Below are 12,623 nucleotides of genomic sequence, written 5' to 3'. Positions count from 1 at the left end.
AATTAAACAGCTTTTTTTATCCGACACCCTCAGCAGGAGAAATGACGTCAGTTTTGACAAGAATCGACTTACCAAGCTTGAATGAATGTGCAGAAATCTTGTCTAAATGGGTTATGCCATTTGGTGATTTTTTTGTTTTGTTTTGTTTGTTTATTAACATTTCTATACAATTCGCAGTCACACTTCATATTAGGTGTCATTACTATTTACTTGCATACAAAAATAATTGTTAGTTACAATGTATACTTAGCCTATTGTGCTCATGTTGTATAGCAAAACACTTGTGCTGCTATTGAGGTGGGATACGGGTTAGGTTAGGGACAGGTTTGGGTAGGTTTAAGGGGTTAAGGTGTAGGAGAAGGGACAACTGTAATTGTTTGGCTACAGCTCTAATTACATGTAGGTCTTTTTTAGGCCTACAATGTAAAAACATGTTGCCTTTATGTGCATTGTATCAAATGGTTAATTTAAATACACAGTAGTCAAAGACACTTTAAATAAAGTGGGACATTTTAATAAATAGCATGTGCCACTTTTGAGTAAAATTTCTGTTTATAAACTTAGGGATACCTAATGAAAACCCCTGATAGGGTTGGTGGTAACAGAGTTGGCACTGCTATAAACAAAACCTATATTAACAATACCATACAAAATCATGGAATTGACATTTAAGATACTTCCTTACTCAAATACAGAGGAAACTTCTAGTTTCATACACTTCCTGAAAGGAATGATCATGTCATTTTGACAGAATTTGACATTTTCTGACATTTTTATTTTTAATATGCGATACAACTTTAAGTCTCTGAACCACTGCTGTGAGTGTTTTTTTTTTTTTTTTATCGCATTAACTAAGAAAATTAGCCATTAATGTTTTAGAATCAGAATGTTTACTTCCAACAGTTTTAATTTAATAGTTTTAATGGTTGAATAATAATTAATTGTTTGGTTGAAAAGAGTGTTTTGATATCCTCGAAAATAAATTCCACTTGGATAGAAATGTTGTCATTGATGCATTGACAATTGATGTCATTGATGCATTGACAACATACAGGCCAGAAAGGCATCTACATGAAACAAGGGGATGCAATTATACCTTTTTATTGTCATTATTTACACATGACATGTGTCACTGAAAGACACAAAGGCTCCCATTTTTTGTGGAATGGCTTAACGTCATGTGTTATCAGGATCTCGGAGTATAATGTCAGTGTGTGGTGTATCAGCCTGGCCACATGAGCAAGTTGTTGAAGGCTCAAGAGTTATTGAAATGCTTTTATGCTGTTAGCTGATGCATTCTTTTTCCTTTTTTTCTTTTTGATAGCATAATGGCAAAAGTGGTGAAAATAGCATTGTTAGACAATTCTTACATAATATTATTACATTAGATACCGTACAATCTGACTAGGATTCTTTTGTGTGGGATTTTCAAAAAGCACTAAGGTCCAAGAAGCAAATTTGTCTTTATCGCAAATCAGAAGAGTGCCATTAGAAAAGATTTGGAGGTAAATTAGAAATTATATTCTCATTTCAATTGGAGGGGGTTTCCTGTCATTTGTTTATTGAGCAGCACGGATGCATGTTGATGTGAGCCAAGCACAAACACCAAGACAGGATATAACAGAACCAAGCAGTTCTAATAGTTGAGCAATTTACATTTGATAGCAGTCTGAAGGTTTACACAGAGGTAAAACCTAAATCACTCCTGCGGGAGTGATTCTCTATATCAGTGTCACTGTTTCTGAACTCAACTGTAGTCTTGAGTTTTCTTTTGGAAACAAATATTCCTCTTTTAAATAATTCCCGCCCATGGGATATGCAAAATAAAGAGGCCTGGTTGAGTTGTGACATTTTCCAAACATGCTCAAAGGATTTGACCAATCACAACACACAGGTACAGCCGACCAATCGGAGTACAGTCTGCTTTTTGGATGGAGAGCTTCATAGAGACATGAACTAAATGGAGTGTTACTGAAAGACTGGGAAGAAAGGTGCTGCAACAATGTAAAATATGTGGAAAAAATAATGGAGTGTCTATTTACACCAAGTGCAAATAGCCCGGCTTGTTGGCAGATGCTATTTACACTAACTCCAGCAACCAATGGTCTAATGGCTCGTTTCCACCGAGCGGTCCGGTACAGTACAGTACAGTACGGTATGCAATTATTTCCGTTTCGATTGTCAGAAGTTTCAAAAATACTGAACCGTACCGTACCACTTTTTAGAGGACCCTTTCATAGCACAGTAGTCCGAAAGGGTGGAGCTAGACTTACTGCAGAATGCTGATTGGTTGACGGAGAATCATCACTTGCAGTTGCTGCAAGGGGAATGACAACACAAGAGGCGCCATTATTTAATATACAGTTAAAAGTACAATACCGTTGCAACACAATGTTTTCTTTTCTTGTGACAAACAGCTACATACCGAGAATATACTGAATATGTTATTATTATTACACTTGTTTTAAAATATGCACTTAGGTGCAAATAGTATCTGCCACTATTTGCACTAAGTATAAATAGCATCTAACTACTATTTACACTTAGTACATAGAAAAACTGATATTTGCACTTAGCGTAAATAAAATCTATTAGTGTAAATGCCACTGACAAAAAAAAAAACGGTTTTTTTGAACATTTAAGCATGGTTACCATTCTATTAGACCCCAAAAACAAAATTAAAACTTTGTAAAAATGCATAATATGGTCTCTTTAAGGTTCTTTAAGGTTCTTTGGGGAACCCAAAATGGTTCTTTAATGGCATCGCTGCAAAGAAAGAAAAAAAAACCTTTTGGACCCTTAAGTTATAAGAGTGTAGATTTGTCAGGAAGTGAAGTGGGAGAGATAATGGAATGGGCTTCATCAAAGGTAAAGTGCTGTTTGGTTTCTGAAAAAGAAGGAGTTGCGGTCTTGTGGCCACTGTGCTGATCATCTTAACCCGACTCTGCTAATTCAGTCTGCGATTAGGAGAACATCAAGAGCCACTCCATCCAGAATCCTGATGAGAAGGACAAACACCACATGAAATCATTCAGAGCGGGAACACCTACTTAAATGTACAACATTTTTTTATAGATTCAACCTTAATGTTAGATATAAAAAGCCAAGATTACTTTAAATATGCTGTGGAGGAATTTGTTGAATCTATGCAGGTAGGCTAAGTGTTTACAAATAGCAGTATTTTTCTGTTCTAAAATGGTTCTTTTAGTTCATTATTGATCTGGAGCTCAGCCATTCAACTAAACATAGTCTGTCAACACACTCTCAACAGGTTAATATCCTTCTTAAATGTCGATAAATGTTAGCTGGTTTCCTACCAATCATGTTCTGTTAAAAAACGCACTGTGTAAGTGTGTGTAAGTGTGAATACTTCTCTCCTCTTCTCCATTAAGCAAGTAAGTGACAGAGATATTGAATTTAGGATCCATATTGTTAAAGATAAATTATTACTTGGGTTTATAAACATTAAAGCTGTCCAATGACTTTTCATTGCTTTAGGATTGTGAAAGGTTCACACACAATCTGTCCATTCACAATAGCTACTTTTGGCCCTCATAGACTAAATGGCTTTTACTTAAACAAATAGAAGAGACATTGTGTGACTCTAAACTCATTTGTGTACTTCTACAACCTCATCGTCTGCAAACTGCCACTCAATTAGGCTAGACCAAAACACACACATAAAGATATAGTATCATAGAGGATTGTGTAATACACTGGAACATTACATTACAGTTTTTCTAAATTGCTAAAACAGTAAACCCCATTCTCTGAACCAAATATTCAATAGTCTAAACCAATTTGTCGATTAAATCATTCCTTCTGTAAAACATTAAACAAGTGCAGGTAGTTAAAACACTGTTTGCAAATCTCATGCACTTTTTTCAAAACTCTAAAAACATTCTCACTCCCTAAAAAACATGTTTGCACTGTGACGCACTTATGTTTCAAAATGCTAAACCAGGGTGGCCGCGGGTCCTTAAAAAGTCTTAAAATGTCTTAAATAAAGTTTTCCTAATAAAAGGCCTTAAAAAGTATTAAAATGTCTTAAATTCAGATTCTATGGGTCTTAAATATTTCTGGTCACATTACCGCTAAAATTTCTCCAGTCTGACGGACAAAATGTCCGTCAAATAACCAGTGAAGCATCGAATCGTGAGAATGATTCTGATTTTATTACGTAAACAGCGATTGATAATGATAGTATTTCTGCAGCGCTGTTGAGACTCGGGCTGCCTGTCTCTGTGAGAGATTTTAAAGTGAGAATTCAAAACTAATGTGCATAACAGCACACAAAAAAACTCAAAGAAGAAACATACTGAGGTAAAAATTAAAAATGTTGATTTTTTTATTTTTATCATATGATATAGTTAAGTAACATTTTGCTTAATATTCTTACGATTGCAAATGTTACATTGATTTTAGTTCAATAAACAAGTTGTTAATATTAAATTACTTCAATTGCTTAGGTTAAACATTAAATATTACATATACGTACGTAATATAATGTGAATTTCCATCACAGGTTTGGTCTTAAATTTCATTCAAAGTGGCATTAAAAAGGTCTTAAAAAGTCTTAAATTTAACTTGTTTATATCTGTAGACACCCTGTAAACACAGGTAGGCGAAAGTTAAACACAACTGCAACACAGTTTACATCATTTACACACAACGACTCAAAATGTCATGATCCCGGTATCCTCCTCTTACACTCTACCACCCTCTCCTGGTCACACTCTTTATTACATCCATTTACACACACACATTCCCATTCATTATCTCTGCCGCTCTCAGCTGTCTCTCATCACCTCATCACTCTCCCTCTTCTCCTCCCCAGCTGGTTCCCTCTTTCTCTGATTAGACTCTCTATTTCTAGTCTTCCCTGTCCTTTGTTCTTTGTCAGATTATTGCCATAGGTTACGTACCTGTGTACCTGCTGAACCAAGCCCTGTCGTGTCGTGTCCTGTCTGGTGCGTGCCTCAATCTGTCTACCGTGTTACCTCGTCTCTGCTTTGTTACTTCTTCAGCTAACGTGAGTGGTCAAGGATTGGCGTTCCCGTGCTCTCTACGGACCCAGCCTGTCTCATCCTCCGGGGATTTCCCGTTGCCGGTCCTGACCGTACATTTCTGTTCTATTACTGAGAGACTTTCCGTTTTCCTTTGGATGAGACTTTCTTCAGTTGGATTTATTCGCCTTATGTGCCACCTGTGTTATTTTGCCTGAACTAATAAACTTTGTCTAACTGCCCTTTGCTTTTGGGTCCTCTCTCCTACACGTGACAGAATAATCTGACCAGAAATGGACCCAGCAAGGGAGAGTCCTCTTCAATCTGCACTTGAGATCCAGGGAGCCATGCTGGGCCGTCATGAGGATGAACTGGCCGCCGCTCACCATGCCATGGATTCTCTTGCTACTCGCATGACCGATATCTCACAACAGCTTAATCACCTCCGAGTGGAATCCTCCACCTCTAGAAGCCGTGACACGCCTGAGCCGAGAGTGAACAACCCGCCGTGCTATTCCGGTGAGCCCAAGGAATGTAGATCCTTTTTGACTCAGTGTGAGGTTGTCTTTTCACTACAGACTTCCACATACGCTGAGGATCGCTCTCGCATCGCCTTCGTCATCTCCTTGCTGGCTGGCCGGGCGCGGGAGTGGGGAACAGCTGTGTGGAGTTCGGAGGCTGACTGTCTCAGCCGTTATTCCTCCTTCAAGGAGGAGATGCTGCGGGTTTTTGACCGTTCTGCATTCGGAGCGGAGGCTTCCCGTCTTTTGTCTACGCTTCGTCAAGGGAGAAGGTCAGCAGCAGATTTTTCGATTGAATTTCGTACCTTATCTGCTTCATGTGACTGGAACGAGCCTGCCTTAGTAGCCCGTTTCCTCGAAGGGCTCAATGCTGACATTAAGGATGAGATCCTCGCCCGTGAATCACCCACTCGACTGGATCCTCTTATTGATATGGCCATTCGTGTGGAGAGGCGCTTCGACATGCGCCGCCGCAGCCGCAGCCTTGAGAGGGCACTTTTCTCTACCCCGGCTCGCTCTTCTACACCGCCGCCTTTCACTGACTCCGAGCCTATGCAGCTGGGTGGTTTACGAATCTCCGCGGCCGAACGCCAGCGCCGTATAACGGCTCGTCTCTGCATGTACTGCGCTTCCGCCTCCCATCGTGTCGCCTCCTGCCCGGTAAAAGCCAAGGCTCACCAGTAGAGAGAGGGTTACTGGTGAGCGCTTCAACCCTAGACCCTCCGTCACGCGCACGCACTACTTTCTCTGCTCTTCTCCGCTGGCCAGGGTTTTCCACCTCCTGTCCGGTTTTGATCGATTCGGGAGCCGAGGGAAATTTTGTGGATGAGACTTGGGCTCGAGAACAGGGGATTGCCCTCATTGAACGTAAAGACTCCACCCCTGTCCACGCCCTTGATGGTAGTATCCTCTCTAGAGTGCGCTTTGCCACTGCTCCGGTGAGTCTCACCATCTCTGGTAATCATCAAGAGACAATTTCTTTTCTAGTTTTGCATTCTCCTTTTAACCCTGTTGTTTTAGGACATCCCTGGTTAGTCGAGCATAATCCTCAGATTAACTGGTCTAGAGGTTCAATTCTTTCATGGAATTTGTCGTGTCATGTCAAGTGTTTGATGTCTGCTGTTTCTCCTGTCTCTTCTGTCTCTGTCTTTCAGGAGGAGCCGGGTGATTTGTCCGGGGTCCCGCGGGAGTACCATGATCTTCGAGCGGTCTTCAGTCGTTCCAGGGCCACTTCTCTTCCTCCCCATCGACCGTATGACTGCGCTATCGACCTCCTTCCTGGCACCACCCCTCCCCGGGGTAGACTTTACTCTCTCTCCGCCCCCGAACGCGAAGCTCTAGAGAAGTATCTTTCTGACTCGCTCGAAGCTGGTACCATTGTGTCTTCCTCCTCCCCTGCCGGTGCGGGTTTTTTCTTCGTTAAAAAGAAGGATGGTACATTACGCCCCTGCATAGATTATCGAGGCTTGAATGACATCACGGTCAAGAACCGTTATCCCTTGCCTCTCATGTCTTCTGCCTTCGAAATCTTGCAGGGGGCCAAGATCTTTTCTAAACTAGATCTTCGTAATGCTTACCACCTTGTCCGCATTAGGGAGGGGGACGAGTGGAAGACGGCGTTTAACACCCCCTTAGGACACTTTGAATATCGCGTTCTTCCTTTCGGGCTGGTCAACGCTCCCGCCGTGTTCCAGGCGTTAATTAACGACGTGCTCAGAGACATGTTGAACATTTTCGTTTTTGTCTACCTTGACGATATTTTAATTTTCTCTCCCTCTCTCCAAGTACACACTCTACACGTTCGACAAGTTCTCCAACGTCTCCTCGAGAACCGACTGTTTGTTAAGGCCGAGAAATGTACCTTCCACGCGCAGTCCATCTCATTTCTTGGTTCGGTAATTTCCGCTGAGGGCGTTAGCATGGATTCCTCCAAGGTCCGTGCGGTCACGGAATGGCCAGTGCCTGAGTCGCGCGTTGCTCTTCAACGTTTTTTAGGCTTTGCAAATTTTTATCGTCGGTTTATCCGTAACTTTAGTCAGATCGCCGCCCCTCTATCTGCCCTCACGTCCGCCAGGGTCCGATTTTCCTGGTCGGAGGGAGCTCAGACAGCTTTTGATCGCCTCAAGTCCCTTTTTTCCTCCGCCCCGATCTTACGAACTCCTGATATCTCTAGACAGTTCATTGTTGAAGTTGATGCATCAGAGGTGGGCGTTGGAGCTATTCTCTCCCAACGCTCATCTTCTGATGAGAAGGTTCATCCCTGCGCCTACTATTCGCATCGTCTTTCGCCCGCCGAACGAAATTATGATGTTGGCAATCGCGAGTTATTGGCCATCCGTTTAGCTCTCGGAGAGTGGCGTCACTGGCTTGAGGGTGCCTCAGTCCCGTTCGTTGTCTGGACGGACCATAGAAATTTAGAGTACATTCGTTCTGCGAAGAGGCTCTGCGCTCGTCAGGCTCGTTGGGCACTTTTCTTTACGCGTTTCGATTTTTCCATCTCCTTCCGCCCCGGGTCTAAGAACCTCAAGCCTGATGCTCTTTCGCGACAGTTTGCTTCCCCAGAGGTTGTTCCCAATAAGGAGGAGATCCTTCCTCAGGGCGTGGTGGTGGGCGCAGCTGTCTGGGGAATAGAACGTTTGGTCAAGCGCTCTCTGGCCCACGCCGTTACTCCTCGTCTTTGTCCTAAGGGTCTTTTGTACGTTCCTCCTTCTGCTCGTCTCGCGGTCTTTCAGTGGGGCCATTCATCCAAACTGTTTGCCCATCCCGGCGTTAGGGGCACGCTCGCCGCGGTCCGCCAAAGATTCTGGTGGCCCTCTCGTGAGCGCGACATTCGCCGTTTCGTCGCTTCGTGTGCCGTTTGCGCTCAGACTAAATCTGGTAATTCTCCCCCGGCCGGGTTGCTGCGTCCCCTTCCGTTACCGTCTCGCCCATGGTCTCACGTCGCCATGGACTTTATCACGGGTCTCCCCTCCTCTGAGGGGAACACCGTGATACTTACTGTCGTTGATCGTTTTTCTAAGACCGCCCGCTTTATTCCTTTACCTAAACTCCCGTCTGCTAGGGAGACCGCCCAGATTGTCGTCGACAAGATCTTTAAGATACATGGTCTTCCCTCCGACGTCGTTTCCGATAGGGGTCCCCAGTTCTCTTCCCTGTTCTGGAGGGAGTTTTGTCGCCTTATTGGAGCGTCGGCTAGTCTCTCCTCCGGCTTTCACCCACAGACCAATGGCCAAGCCGAACGAGCAAACCAGATAATCGGTCGCATTCTCCGTAGCCTCGCTTTCCGCAATCCGGCTTCCTGGTCAGAGCAGCTCCCCTGGGCGGAGTACGCACTTAATTCCGCTCCGTCTTCTGCCACTGGTCTATCCCCTTTTCAGTGTTGTCTCGGCTACCAGCCTCCGCTTTTTTCGTCACAAGATACAGACTCTAAGATGCCGTCGGTACAAGCCTTCATTCAACGTGCTAAGCGTACTTGGAGAGGGGTCAGGTCTGCTCTATTGAAGTCTCGTGCTCGCACCCGGCGGGCCGCTAATAGACGTCGTGTCAAAAGCCCCCGTTATTCCGTTGGGCAGAGGGTTTGGCTGTCTACCCTTAATCTTCCTCTCCAATCCTCTTCGCGTAAACTGGCCCCTAAATTCATCGGGCCTTTCCGCGTCCTTAAGATACTCAGTCCTGTCTCAGTCAGACTCAAATTGTCTGCCAATCTTCGACGCGTTCACCCGGTTTTTCACGTATCATGTATTAAACCCGTTACTCGTGTTCCTCCCCGTCCTGTCACTACCCCTATCCGTGTTGAAGGCGCTCCCATCTACAGGGTTCGCAAACTTCTCGACGTGCGCCCCCGGGGTCGGGGTCATCAGTTTCTGGTTGATTGGGAAGGATACGGTCCTGAGGAGAGAAGTTGGATTCCTTCCCGGGACGTCGTGGACCGCTCGTTGATCGATGACTTCTACCGCTCCCGCCAGTCCTCCTCCTCCGTTGCGCCAGGAGGCGCTCCTTGAGGGGGGGGGGTACTGTCATGATCCCGGTATCCTCCTCTTACACTCTACCACCCTCTCCTGGTCACACTCTTTATTACATCCATTTACACACACACATTCCCATTCATTATCTCTGCCGCTCTCAGCTGTCTCTCATCACCTCATCACTCTCCCTCTTCTCCTCCCCAGCTGGTTCCCTCTTTCTCTGATTAGACTCTCTATTTCTAGTCTTCCCTGTCCTTTGTTCTTTGTCAGATTATTGCCATAGGTTACGTACCTGTGTACCTGCTGAACCAAGCCCTGTCGTGTCGTGTCCTGTCTGGTGCGTGCCTCAATCTGTCTACCGTGTTACCTCGTCTCTGCTTTGTTACTTCTTCAGCTAACGTGAGTGGTCAAGGATTGGCGTTCCCGTGCTCTCTACGGACCCAGCCTGTCTCATCCTCCGGGGATTTCCCGTTGCCGGTCCTGACCGTACATTTCTGTTCTATTACTGAGAGACTTTCCGTTTTCCTTTGGATGAGACTTTCTTCAGTTGGATTTATTCGCCTTATGTGCCACCTGTGTTATTTTGCCTGAACTAATAAACTTTGTCTAACTGCCCTTTGCTTTTGGGTCCTCTCTCCTACACGTGACACAAAATTGTTCACACTTATTTCTAATGATGTGACCAAACCAACTGTACATTATACAAGTCAGTCCAAAATTTACTCAAAATGTTGCACTGAATGTTGATGCCAGCAATGGATGGAAACAATATAAGAGGGAGAGGAGGAAGAGGATGAGTAAGAGGAGGTGAACACGCAGGAAGAGCATGAGGACGAGGAAGAGCAGGTGTGGAGAACGTTGTCAAGGCTGGATCTGCTTTAGGGTTTTTCTCTTTTCCTGCAGAGATGACATTGTCTGAGATGTGGAGAAACTCCTCCGGCAGGACCAACATGAAGACATGATGCTGAAGCAGAATAAAATCTCTCTCGCTGACCTTGATTTTGCAGTTGCAGAACTGAGTATACTGTACTGTAACATGCTTTTCATTTAGAGTTTTTTACTGTAACCTTTTTGGCTTTTGCAGTTGGGTTATTGTATTTTTACAGTATGCAAGTGGTGAATATACATTCGTTAGGCCTACTATTCAATATTCAGTACTATACTATACTTGCAGTGATACAGTATACAAAATATTCACCGTATGTAATTGCAAAATTAGTTAACTTTGTTACAATATACCGTTTCTGTAACTGCTTTGGATTCTGTGTTCTCCATTTTATGATGTAGTGTCTAATGAATGACCTGTAGTGTTTATAAGTCTGACTCAATGTGTGTATGATCTGAGAGGATTGTTTGATTAATTGTTTGATTTTGTCAGAAGAGTCAGAGGTTCTGTGAATGTGGTTTGAAAATTTGGTTTTGTGTTTAAGGTTTTCAGAAAGTGAGTGATGGTTTCAATAAATGTGTTTTCGCAATTCAGAAAAACTGTAATTTGGTTTCTGTTTCGTGTTGTATTTCTTTGTGTTCAATGTCAATTATCATTAAATGTAGCGTACTCTGCTAAAAGCATGAGTGAAATGGGGCGCTAATAGTCTCACGAACGTGCACGTCGTCAAACCCCTATCGTATACCCCCAGAACATGTAAAATATACAGCACGTGTCGCCAGGGTGAGTAAATGGTGACTTCATTTTCATTTTAGGGTGAACTATTCCTTTAAGGCTATATGTAGCACTTGCAACGCATTGTTCTTTATGAAATCTTATAGGGTTAAACTTAGCCTACCCAGTTAACGTTCTCAGAGCTAACTTAGTCAAGGTTCTCTCAATATTAACGTTCTTCCAATAACGAAATGTTTTTCGAAGTTATACTATGTAATATTCTCAAAACATTACCAGAAAAAAAAACAAAAAAACAACAACAACGTTATTTAGGCCTATAGGCTACGTCATGGATCGTCTTTTTGTGCAATGTTTTAGTTTGACGTTCGTCTAACAATTTTGGTTAATGTTACTGTTTCAGATTGTAGACTACAGAGAAAAATCAAAGTAGCCTAGGCTTCCCATAATGCTTGAAGAAAATGGAAATGCTTCCTTAAAGGTGCAGTGTGTGAGTTTTAGCGACATCTAGCGGTTCGGTTGCGAGTTTACACTAAGGGCTCAGCCCACCGCTCACCCTTCCCTTTCGAAGAAGCTACGGTGGCTAAAACGGGACAAACATCGTTGTCTGAGACGGCAGAGAATAGCCAGAGTAAACCAAGTTTCTGTACCACAGTCCATCATAACCCACATCATGGATAAAGTTTACAAAGCCATAGTCAGGTGAGGATCAAGGGTCTTAATATATAATATAATAATAGTAATTAGTTGATTGTCTCACGAACGTAACCAGCACATTTCTCCCCACATAGAAAACCATTAATACAGCGAGGGAGAAGAACCACATGAAACTATGCAACTATACATTTTTTCTAACAGGGTAGTAAAAGTTTAGCTGGCTAATATGAGCTGTTACTGTGGCTGAGCTGGTTAAAGCGTTAAGCCTTGTTTATACTGGACGCGTCCGCATGAGCCCAAAGGTGCGTGCGGCAAAAATAACGTGATTGTAACAGCGCGCGCGCCTCCGAATCCCCTAGACACCATTTACTACACACAATAGGCTTTTTTTCTCTGATTTTGGAAACTCGATCCACTTAAAATGCTTCCAAGATCGACGGTTGGTGATTCCTGTAACTGTTTTACGGTCAATGACAAGAGTACTAATCAGCTGTCTCACGAACGTAACCAGCACATTTATCCCCACATAGCAAAGCCATAACACAGCGAGGGAGAAGAACTAAGTTACAAGAAACAATCCAACTACATATTTTACACCACTGACAAGGGAAAAGTCACTACTCACGGTGTTTATGGCTAGCTTCTAGCTTTCTGCGGCTTCTCTTTCAAGGTAGTGACGAAACGCGCTCTGTAACGCTGTTTGTTCGCGTTCGGCTACGGTAGAAACATGACGTCACAATATTTCGACCTTCATAGAAGGGGATTCCCGCGCCTCTGTAGATATAAATGCCTCATTCTAAGGTAATAAAAAAATTACAGTTTATTAAGTTCTTTATACACCACTGAACACATAGTT

Source organism: Siphateles boraxobius, unplaced genomic scaffold (assembly GCF_051911475.1).
Source record: "Siphateles boraxobius isolate OS27281-9 unplaced genomic scaffold, OSU_SipBor_1 48, whole genome shotgun sequence".
In the NCBI taxonomy this organism is placed as follows: Eukaryota; Metazoa; Chordata; class Actinopteri; order Cypriniformes; family Leuciscidae; genus Siphateles; species Siphateles boraxobius.
This window is presented reverse-complemented; position numbering follows the sequence as displayed.